The following is a 12117-nucleotide window of genomic DNA, read 5'->3' on the forward strand; positions in this document are numbered from 1 at the left end:
TCAAAAGGTATTGATTGCTCAAGAATTGTGAACTGTTATTGCCACGGTTAAGGTGAGAATACATAAAATGCTTATTTGGCTGGTTTAAGTCAACGGCTGGTTTCTTCGTAGAGGAACAAAGGAGATTTAGGTGAACTTAGTTAGATTTTGGATCTACGCTCTTTTGTTCTTTTTCCGAAGAAGCCAGCCGATGACCTAAGCCAGTCGAAAAAGCGTTTTATATATTGCCACCCTAAGTGTGTTTTAAAAATTCTCTTAAAATCTTAAAAATACCGAATGTAGCCGTTATATTAGGGTTTCGAGAGGTTTCGCTAAATCGACATAGAAATTAATGCTGATCAAGAATATATATATACATGTTGTGGGCACCATACTATGGTGGAGGGTATAAAAAACTACGGTCGTAGGAGTTATTTACAATAACGACTGGGGAGAATATCCCCAGACAAAAACTAAGGATTGGTGGCGCTTTCCGAAATCTTGGTATTCCCTGCCTTATCCTATAGTAAACACTATCATCTTTCTCCACTAACAACAAACAAACGTTGTTTTTATAAAAACAACAATAATGGGAATAACCCTGACTATTTTGCAACAACAAAATAACTACGGTATCCGGTTTCGCCCTATTTAAGCCATTCCAAAAAATTAGGGAAAATATCGAATAAATGAAAGCAACGTGTTGCACATAATTTTGACTGTATTCTTGTAGTTTTACGAAGCTGTTCTACTTCCTTGGTGCTGAGTTCTTCGGACCAAACACGCATTCGAATTCGGAAGTTTCATCCGACTATCAACTCAAAGTCAGACCAAACACTCACAGTTTGCTTCGCTGGGAATATGCACGTATGTATGAGTGTAATCTGTCGTTACTGAGGAATAGAATATTAGTTAGATTCTTCCATGGCTTTCAACAGGCACAACAAAAGTTAATGACAAATCAGTTAATTGAAAAACTTTTAATAATACATAGCCTTGCATTGGACAACAAGAAAAAGAGCTTTGGGCTGCCAATGCCCGAAGCCGAGAAAAGGAAAATATCCCAACATACCAAATTGACTTGAGAATAATATTTTAATAAGCTTATAAACATAAGCCTAAAGCTTGAGAAAATCTTGAGAATGTATTGAGAAATGTTTGTTTAACAATTATAGAATAATCGAAAAGGAACCCTTATTCATAAGCTTATTCTTGTAATTGCAGAATAAGCTTACGAAAGTAATATTTTATAAAGCTTATTTTTTCAATGGTAAAAAATATTTTTTTATTCATTTTTTAATTATTTTACACATTTCATTCATTGATTGCCATCCCAGCTGTCACTGCATCCTGTTGCCTTGATACCTAGATGCTTTCTTTCCCCTTATTTGAGCTTCTGTATCTCCTCCACTTATTCTTCACTTCTGTTGAATTCCTGCAACTTTTTGACGCCTCCATTCTGAAATGAGATTGAAATAATTTATACTACAGATTCCCAGATTTATTATTCATCATTACCTTAGAGTTTCGTCCGGAAATGGGTCCTAAATTCGCGTGATTTTGATTTTAACCAAAGAAAATAATTTTTTGTTGACAATTTTCACAAAAAAAAAAATCAAAACAAATTTGTCAACAAAGGACAGATTTGAGAAAAGTTTGTGCAAAAAAGTGTTTCTCAAGCATTGTTGAAAAATTCTTATGATAAACTATTTTCATAATATTATTCTCAAGCTGTATTGTATTTTTGGTATGTTGGGATAGAAACACCAAAGACAATTCATAACCAACATTTGTTTCAATTCATTCTATTTCTGACATTTCTATTTTGATACTTCCATGCCGAAAGCACAATTTAATTAGGGTATTTGTTATTCGACCACAGTGCGCGTGTATTTATGTGGCCAATTATCTTAGTTCATTGAAATGGACTATTTTGGTCGTGCTCTTTTTGAATAACGTTCATCATTAATTCAATTTTCTTGTTAAGAGTGTTAATTGTTTAGGTCGAATACATTTTCCGTCTTCCACATAATTTCAGTTTTTAGTGAGCAATTAAACAAATATGATAGCTTAGTGAATGAGTGAAATAGGTATGATAGTAGTCAAAGACATTTGTAATAAAATCCATTAACCACCAATATGCATATTTAGCAGAACAGAGTAGAGCCCGTAGCAAATATACGTTTCTAGTCTGGATTTGTGTAAGGTTAATAAAAACACCTATCTATAATCGTGGCTGTGGAGCTATATGGCAGATATATTTTTAACTGAATCGGTTTCCACTAAATTTGACTGTGTTATCTGAATTGATTTGGTCCAATCTTAGCAGATTTGGAAAATGCATCCTGATTGGACAAACACAGTATGTTAGGTGCCTCATTGATCCCAAATTAGAAGTTATATTTAAATCTGAACAGATCTTGAAAAAAATTGGCAAAGACATTTCAAGGCTGTATTTTATATCTTGTACCAAATCTGATGAAAAATGTTTATGGAGGCCATTTACCAACTACCTGCCTACCGGCAGGTTAAGCGTGATTATAACAGATACACACACGGACATCGCTAGATCGTAGGGTGTATTATATATATTTCGAGGAGTTACAAACATAATGACAAAGTTAATATACCCTCCGTAGAATGGTGGGTGGTATAAAAAGTAAATCTATATATATAAAAATCAATTGTTGTTTGTTGGTAACGGAATCAGTTGAAAACGGCTGGACCGATTAGCATAATTTTTTGTACAAACGTTAGTCATACCCCGAGTTAGGTTTTTAAAGAAAAAAATATTGACCACGCTTACTTTTACGCCCACTATCTTTATTTATCTAAAATCTTTATATTTGCCAGATAATGAAGATATCGGTTTGAAAATTATTACACGAGATACTGTTGACTTTCCCTCCAAACTTAGGAATTTATTTGGGCGCCAGGGAACTGGCCACGCATACTTCTAACCTGTCTATATATAAGGAAGTTGTGTTAGTTACTACGCATATAATTCAAGAACCGCTGATCTGATTTTAACGATTTACACAAATTCGGAATTGTCTCTTGGCAGAAAAGGATAAAATCCAAAAAAAATCGCGTAAAAATGTGAAATTTTAAAATTTTCATTTTGACTTTTGAAGTGTACAATAGTAATGTTTTATTTTGCATGATTTTTTTCCATTTTGACTTACTTTTTTCTAATGTACATTTGTAGAGTTTTTTATATTTTATTTTTGAATTCGAATATTAATACCAATTTATTTAATTGACTTGATTTCTTGAGAACTAAAATTGATGGCGGGTTACATGGAAGTGTAGTACCGTGGTGGCGAAACGGAATAGATGATACCGAAATAATTTAATGCGATCACACCAAAGTTAAAAGATAATTACTTTTTCAAAATCGTTAAAAAAATCACGAAAAAAGAGATCTCATTGCAAAAATTCTCAAAACGGGAAAATATCAAAAAAAAAAATTCCAATGGAATTGAATTTTAAAATAAAAGTACATTCTATTGACAAACTTTGTAAGAATCTTTAAACAGTTGTTGTAAAAAATCAGCGAACAAGTTGAAGATTTTTTCAATTTGTTATTCTTCTTTTGTCATTTTTTTTTTTAATTTGTAATATCATATTTAATTCAGTGGATTTTTTGTGAACAAAATAAATAATAATTTTTCACTATATACAATTTTTTACCAAAAAAATGAAAAAAGTGCGAAATACGATGGTAACTGACATCTACCATCTTGACCGAAAAAGACTAATGGGGCTTATTTCAAAGCGTGGCCCTACTTCTTTCATGTGACAATAATTCGTCCAATGAGAGCTCAAAATGCAAAAAAATTTGGGAGTACAATCAGTAAAATACCAAATATAAAGGGTGCAAAATAGTAGAGTGAATGGGACTTTTAGTAAGAAAAGGATTTCTATCCTTCCAAAAATTCTTCCTAAACATTTAAGATACCTTATATCGCTTTTGCAAGTCATGATATCGATCATAAATAACCATCGTATGATTTAAGCTATTTTTAGAGTCTTCGCCACTTTCTTCTATTTTTGGCCCTTATTTGGCATCTTTGTTTCTAAGGGGGTAGAGAACCTTTTCGCATAAAATTTGAAATTTTTGGAGTAGGGCCCATATTGGTCTTAACCACTAAAAAATGTATTTATGCTACCCTGGGGTAAGGAACCATAGAAATTGCCACATAGAAATTTATTCATGTAAAGTCCCCACATTGGAGTCCACTTTCACATCTAATGTGTGGTCAGAAAAAAAATTTGTATTCTATTGAATTTGTAACCCCCACGACAATATTGGTTGGGAACGTAGATTTGGGATGTACATCTATATGAAATAAATTGTGAAAACATGAACAAATTACAAATATAAGAAAGTAGCACGGGGCCGAACATTTGTTGAATCGTCATTGATTTATACTATGATGAAAAATATGGACTTTATGGGGTCTCCAATTTACAATTTAAATGACAAATAAAATTAGTTCCCATATTACGGTAATGGGTGTAAAATAGTAATTATATTTGACTATTCTGAAATCAGTCTGACCTCAATTATGAGGTGGATAATAGGTTTTACTTATTTAAATCACGTGATTTTTTTTCAGTTTGACATGCTATGTTGTTCTGCTATATTTTCGATTTGGCCTCTATTTGTCATCTTGGATTGTAAGGGGTGAAGAAAGTTTCCAATGTAGGTCGATGTTTCGCATTTTAACATATTCCAAAGGATTTGGCTAAAAATGTGTATTTGGGGGTGAAAATCTTACACAAAAATTTCAACATATCTACAAATTTTAGAATTTTATCCATGTAATAGTACCCCATCAAGTCCACCTTTTGGCGGACAAACAGACCGACATGGTTAGGGGGACTTATGAGGACTCTAATGCACAATCTGAGGTGCTAATGGGTTTAAAAAAGTAATTAACTTTGGCTATTCTTAAATCAATTAGCCCTCAATTATGAGGTGTACAAAGTACAGTAAATTCCAAATTACTGCTCATTTGACTAAAAATTAAAAACTAATCGACCAGTACGTGAACATTTATAACATTCATATCTTTGAATAATTATGCTTTGAAAAATATGCATAATAGACAAAAACTACGGGCCGGCAACGCGGACCGGGCCAGCTAGTATATATATATATAAATAAAAAAACAATTCTGATGGAGACCACCGTCCACAGGGCTAACACTGCGTACCTCCTTGCCCTGTACCATTATAATCGCTGTGTTCCAGAAACACAGGTACAGGGCAAGGAGGTACGCAGTGTTAGCTCTGTGGATATATATAAAATATTGAGTGTTTGGTTAAGCTATATAAAATGGACCCTAAAACCCCTTTTTGGGATTTCTTTCTATCAACCAAACAATTTTCCAAGTGTAATTTCCCACAGTGTAATTACTGACGATAGCGCATAGTCACAGGTGTTTCACTGATTGCCCTCCCAATGAATTTTGCGTTTTAAGTTCTCATTGGATGGATTAGTTCCATATCTAGTCAATTTCTTGCAGTTTTGGACTGCAGAATCGAAGTAATTCCTAAATTGAAATCCTGGCAATATGACTTAAACTTAACAATCATAAATAAAGTTTCATCGATTTATAAAAAATAGGGACCCCATGATGTATGTTAAAAAGTTGAAATCTTTGTTGATTAAATTATGGCCTTGAGCCATTTGCAATTACGATAGAGGTCACCAAATTTAATATGCGTCTTTCAGACTTAGCACATATTATTCTTAGGATTATTGATGTTACGAAAGGAATATATTTGTTTTCATTTAAATATATCCGTCATATAATATTATCTCCCAATATTCGTCGACCAAATGTGCTCTAAATTTTAGGTATTTTGAAGGGCTCAAAAGCATTTTACAGGTTTTAAATCATTTGTCAGAAAATTACAACAAAAATCCACTTTATGATTTATTTTGTATTCCCGAATACCTCTTTATATTCGTTATATCATCGTATTTAATTAAATTATCAATTCTTAATTATCAGTATTATAAAGGTCTTGCAATATTTTCCAAATCAAAAGTAATTTCAGAATTCGTAACTTTTAGAAGATCATGTTATAAGGTATTTAGTTTTTACAAGTCGATTAATTCGATTCGTTGAAATCGCAATAAAGGCGAAATATTTAGGTTAATATTTGAACTACAATATTCCTAGGAAGTTAGAATATATCAGTTTCGTTTAGGTAAAATAATAATACCGCTAAAAATTCGTCCTTTGCATGTTCTTGTACAAATTCTACCGGATTATCTGTAACTTGACATTTAAAGTTTTCGATATCGGGAAATCAATACCGGAAATAACTGGCTACTATTGGGTCCCCATTAGGCACAGCCTCAATTTAAAAGTGCGTTGAGATTTTTGATGTTTTGATGCTTTGAAAAGTATTTTTTAGTCAAAATTGAAAATACATATAATATAAATTATGACTCGATTAAATAGAAACAAATACGTCTCTCAAAAAACCTGATCCTATTTGTCAGTAAGAGGTTTTAGTTTGAGGGTTAAAAACCTAAATAATATAGCATATATATTAAAAAGTATACATTAACTGTTTATAATAGGTTCATGTAAGATGGTTCTCTACCCCCAAAGTAGCCTTAACACACATTTTAAGTCAAATCGATTCGAAAATATAATCAAAACCCTCGAAAAAAGTAAAATGAGGAGGAACTTTTATGTGAGCCCTACTTCCAAACATTGACATTGAAAATTTTCCGCGAAGAGGATTTCTGCCAGAAGCCAGATTACGTATACTAACTGTGGAACATATATCTTCATGATTTTGGCAAATATAAGGATTTTAGATAAATCGAAAAAATGGGCGCAAAATTGGGCGTGGTCACTTTTTTTAGTATAAAAACTAAATAGGGACTGGACGAACATTAAAAAAAATATCCAAATAGTTCCAGCTGGTCTCAACTGATTCAATTACCAACGAACAACAATTGGTTTATATATAGATTAAAAAGTAGGCGTGGCAAGTTCCTCAGCCCCCAAATAAATACTTAGGATTGGAGGGAAAGTCTACAGTGTCATGTAATAATTTTAAAACCGATATCTTCATTATTTGGCAAATATAAGGATATAAATCGAAATAGTGGGCGTAAAAGGAGGCGTGGTTAATATTTTTTTCTTTAAAAACCTAACTCGGGGTATGACGAACGTTTGTACAAAAAATTATGCAAATCGGTCAAGCCGTTTCCAACTGATTCCGTTACCAACAAACAACAATTGATTTTTATATATATATAGAAATATAGATAAGATATATTTGCAAGCTGACCCAGTCCGCGTTGCCTTTTCGTATTTTTTTTCTTCAATGCATAAAGCATAATAATTCACAGATCTGGCTTAATGGAAATAAATACGCATCACAAAAATGTCAATACAGGTTCAAGCCTGATCCTATTTTTCAGCCAGAAGTTTTAATTTGAGGGTTAAAAACCTAAATAATATAGCACAAATATTAAAAACTATACATCTACTAATGTCCCCATGTAAGATAGTTCTCTACCCCCCAAAGTACCCTAAATACACATTTTAAGCCGAATCGATTTGAAAATATAATCAAAACCCTTGAAATGGGTGAAATCAGGAGGTTATCTTATATGGGCGCTACTCCGAAACATTGACATTGAAAAATTTAAAATGAATTGAAAAATGGGAATAGCTGAAATCAGTGGATACCTTCATATAAAGGTTATACTTCGTTATGATTGTCTGCGGCGCATTGTAATTGCTGACGATAGAACGTTAGCTGTGATTTAAGGTTACGTTTAAGGGTTCAGAAGTATTTTCCGAGGATATGAATCCTTTTCTTTCTAAACTTTCAATATGCCCCACTATTTTGTATAGTATATATATTACAGTGCCTCTTCATATTCGGTATTTCACTGATTGCAGTCCCAATGAATTTTGCATTTTAAGTTCTCATTGGATGGATCTTTCGATTAAATTATTTCTGTGAGCCTCTCTCTTTAATATGCGTCTTTTAAACTTTGCACAGGTTTTTATATTATTCTTACGCTGATTGATGTTAGAAAAGCTATATATTTGTTCTCATTTAGATATAGCCTTCATATAATATTATCTCCTAATATTCGTCAACAAAATGGGCTCTAATGTGGCCGATTAGAGGTATTTTGAATGGCTCAAAAGCATTTTCGAGGTTATAAATCATTTGACGAAAAATTATAACAAAAGTCCACTTTATGATTTATTTTCTATTCCCCAGTACGTCTTTATATTCGTTATATCATCGTATATTTTCTAAATCAAAAGTAATTTAGAAGTCGTAACTTTTAGAAGACCAGATTGTATGGAATTTAGTTTTTGCCGGTGTAAAATCCTATGTCATTATTCTATACCCGTCTTTGTATGCGGCCGATCGTTGACATCGCAATAAAGGCAAAATATTTGGGTTAATCTTTGAACTTTTATACAATACTAGCTAACCCGGACCGCGTTCCTGGCCCATAGTATTAGCTTGCAATGCTTATTTTTAAGAACCTAATATAAGTTGTCAATGGTTAGCTTTTCTCTTTAAAAAGCCTAAACTTTGATAAACAATATTAGCTTGCAACAATAGTCAATCTACAAATTTGGCGGTGTTCATGCTTATTGCTGTTTTCTTTGATTTGTGGTTTATTGTTGTATTCGTTTCAACTTATTTATTTAGAGTGCAGAATACATATTTATGGTGAATGAAGGACTTGTTGCATATACGCATGTATATAATTACGATCACCAATTTTAATATGCGTCTTTCAGACTTAGCACATATTATTCTTAGGATTATTGATGTTACAAAAGGTGTATATTTGTTCTCATTTAGATATAGCCCTTATATAATATTATCTCCTAATATTCGTCGACTAAATGTGCTCCAAAGTGGCATTTTATGATTTCAGTACACTTAAGTGTAGTCCTTTAATACTGATTTCCCATATAACCTGCCGATTTGAGGTATTTTGAAGGCCTTAAAAGCATTTTCGAGGTAATAAATCATTTGTTAAAAAAATTACGAAAAGTCTACTTTATGATTTATTTCCTATTCATCAGTACCTCTTTATATTCGGTGTATCATCGTATTTAATTAAATTTTCAAACCTCAATTGTAAATCAAAAGTAAGTTTGAATTCGTAACTTTTTGAAGACCATATTTGTGCAAAATTCTATGTCAACAAATATACATCCGTCTGTGTATGTAGCCGGTCGTTAAAATCGCAATAAAGGCGACATATTTAGTTTAATCTTTGAACATTTATACAATACTAGCTGGCCCGGTCCGCGTTGCCGGACCCCCTTGATAATCCAAGATGACAAATAGTGGCCAAATCGAAAATATAGCAGAACAACATAGCATGACCTCATAATTGAGGTCAGACTGATTTCAGAATAGTCAAATATAATTACTATTTTATACCCATTACCGTAATATGGGAACGAATTTTATTTGTCATTTAAATTGTAAATTGGAGACCCCATAAAGTCCATATTTTTCATCATAGTATAATTCAATGACGATTCAACAAATATTCGGTCCCGTGCTACTTTCTTATATTTGTAATTCGTTCATGTTTTCACAATTTATTTCATATAGATGTATATCCCAAATCTACGTTCCCAACCAATATTCTCTTGGGGGTTACAAATTCAATAGAATACAAATTATTCTTTTCTGACCACACATTAGATGTGAAAGTGGACTTAGGGATACTCCAATGTGGGGACTTTACATGAATAAATTTCTATGTGGCAATTATCTGTACGATGGTTCCTTACCCCAGGGTAGCATAAATACAATTTTTTAGTGGTCAAGACCAATGGGCCCTACTACGAAAATTTTATGCGAAGAGGTTCTCTACCCCCTTAGAAACAAAGATGCCAAATAAGGGCCAAAAATAGAAGAAAGTGGCGAAGACTCCAAAAATGGCATAAATCATACGATGATTATTTATGATCGATATCATGATCTGTAAAAGCGATTTAAGGTATCTTAAATGTTCAGGAAGAACTTTTGGAAGGATTGAAATCCTTTTCTTACCAAAAGTCCCATTCGCTCTACTATTTTGCACCCTTTATATTTGGTATTTTACTGATTGTACTCCCAAAAATTTTTGCATTTTGAGCTCCCATTGGACGGATTATTGTCACATGAAAGAAATAAGGCCACGCTTTGAAAAAAGCCCCATTAGTCTTTTTCGGTTATTTTTGTTTGTTTAAATGTCTGCGCATCTTCCAGCTGAAGGACGATGTAGACCCTGGAGTTGAAAGGTAGATGTCAGTTACCATCGTATTTCGCACTTATTTCTTTTTTTTGGTGAAAAATTGTATATAGTGAAAAATTATTCTTTATTTTGTTCACAAAAAATTCACTGAATTCAATATGATATTACAAATTGAAAAAATCTTCAACTTGTTCGCTGATTTTTTACAGCAACTGTTTAAAGATCCTTACAAAGTTTGTCAATAGAATGTACTTTTGTTTTAAAATGCAATTCCATTGGAAATTTTTTTTCGATATTTTCCCGTTTTGAGAATTGTTGCAATGAGATCTCTTTTTTCGTGATTTTTTTTAACGATTTTGAAAAAGTAATTATCTTTTAACTTTGGTGTGACCGCATTAAATTATTTCGGTATCATCTATTCCGTTTCGCCACCACATAATTCGGTACTACCCTTCCATTTAACCCGCCATCAATTTCAGTTCTCAAGAAATCAAGTCAATTAAATAAATTGGTATTAATATTCGAATTCAAAAATCTATATATATAAAAGGAAGTTGTGTTAGTTACTACGCTTATAACTTAAGAACCGCTGGACAGATTTTAACGATTCAAACAAATTCGGAATTGTCTCTTTTCCGAAAAGGATAATATCCAAAAAAATCGCGTAAAAATGTGATATATTAACATTTTCATTTTGACTTTTGAATTGTACAATAGTAATGTTTTATTTTGCATGATTTTTTTCCATTTTGACTTACTTTTTTCTAATGTACATTTGTAGTGTTTTCTATATTTTACTAGCTGGCCCGGTCCGCGTTGCCGGCCCCTACTTTTAGTCTTTAATGCATATTTTTTAAGCATTATAGAATTATGAAAGCGGCACAATTTTTATTATAAGTAAAATAACTCCATAGTAATTTCTAAATAGAAATAAACATTCATGGGAAAAATTATAATAGATAATAATCTACCGTCGGTTTTAGATATTTTGAATAGCCTGATCTTATTTTTCAGCCTAAGGCTATAATTGAGTGTTAAAAACCTGTATGATATAGAATTTCTATATAAAGGCCTAAAAATGAAAAAAATGTCGAAGAACCCGAACACGGCTTAAATTATATGATGGTTATACCAAAAAAAAATGATCATATTTTGCGAGGATGGTTTCTTATCAAATTAAAATGAGTGTGAGAAAAAAGTGGTTAAAATGTAAACAATACTTGAAATAGGGTTGTACCCTTATCCGGGGGTCATATATCATGACCTGCAAAAGCGATTTAAGACATCTTGAAAGTTTAGGAAGAATTTCTTTCTTTTTTCCTAAATATCCAATTCGCCCTACCATTTTGCACACTTTATATTCGGTATTTCACTGACTGCAGTTCCAATGAATTGCATTTTGAGTTCTCATTGGGCGGATTATTGCCATATGAAAGATGTAGGTCCACGTAGGTCACTCATTTTATTTCAAATATTATTCGCCAAAAAGAAATTTTTATTAATATTTTTATTGGATACCATTCCAAAATTGTATGAATTGTCAAGCCGTTCTTTAGTTATACCTTATGTAATTTTTTCCCCGATTTGAGAATTTTTGCAATGAGATCTCTTTTTTCAAGATTTTTAGAAATTTTGACTTAAATTTGGTGTGACCGCGTTAAATTATTTCGATAACATCTATTTCGTTTCGCCACCACATAATATGGTACTACACTTCAATGTAACCCGGCTTCTATTTCAGTTCTCAAGAAATCGAGTCAAAATAAATTGGTATTAATATTCGAATCAAAAAGAAAAAAAAAAATATTATAAAAAACACTACAAATGTACATTCGAAAAAAGTAAGTCAAAATAGAAAAAAAAAC

At 32.1% G+C, this 12117-nt stretch overlaps 1 protein-coding gene across 2 annotated transcripts in view; it reads left to right on the forward strand.

Annotated features, from left to right (window-relative positions):
• Nucleotides 1-12117, forward strand: part of LOC101898939 (plasmanylethanolamine desaturase 1) — a 60577-nt gene that overhangs the window by 1337 nt on the left and 47123 nt on the right. The window lies entirely within an intron of this gene.

Source organism: Musca domestica, unplaced genomic scaffold (assembly GCF_030504385.1).
Source record: "Musca domestica strain aabys unplaced genomic scaffold, Musca_domestica.polishedcontigs.V.1.1 5, whole genome shotgun sequence".
Taxonomy (NCBI): Eukaryota; Metazoa; Arthropoda; class Insecta; order Diptera; family Muscidae; genus Musca; species Musca domestica.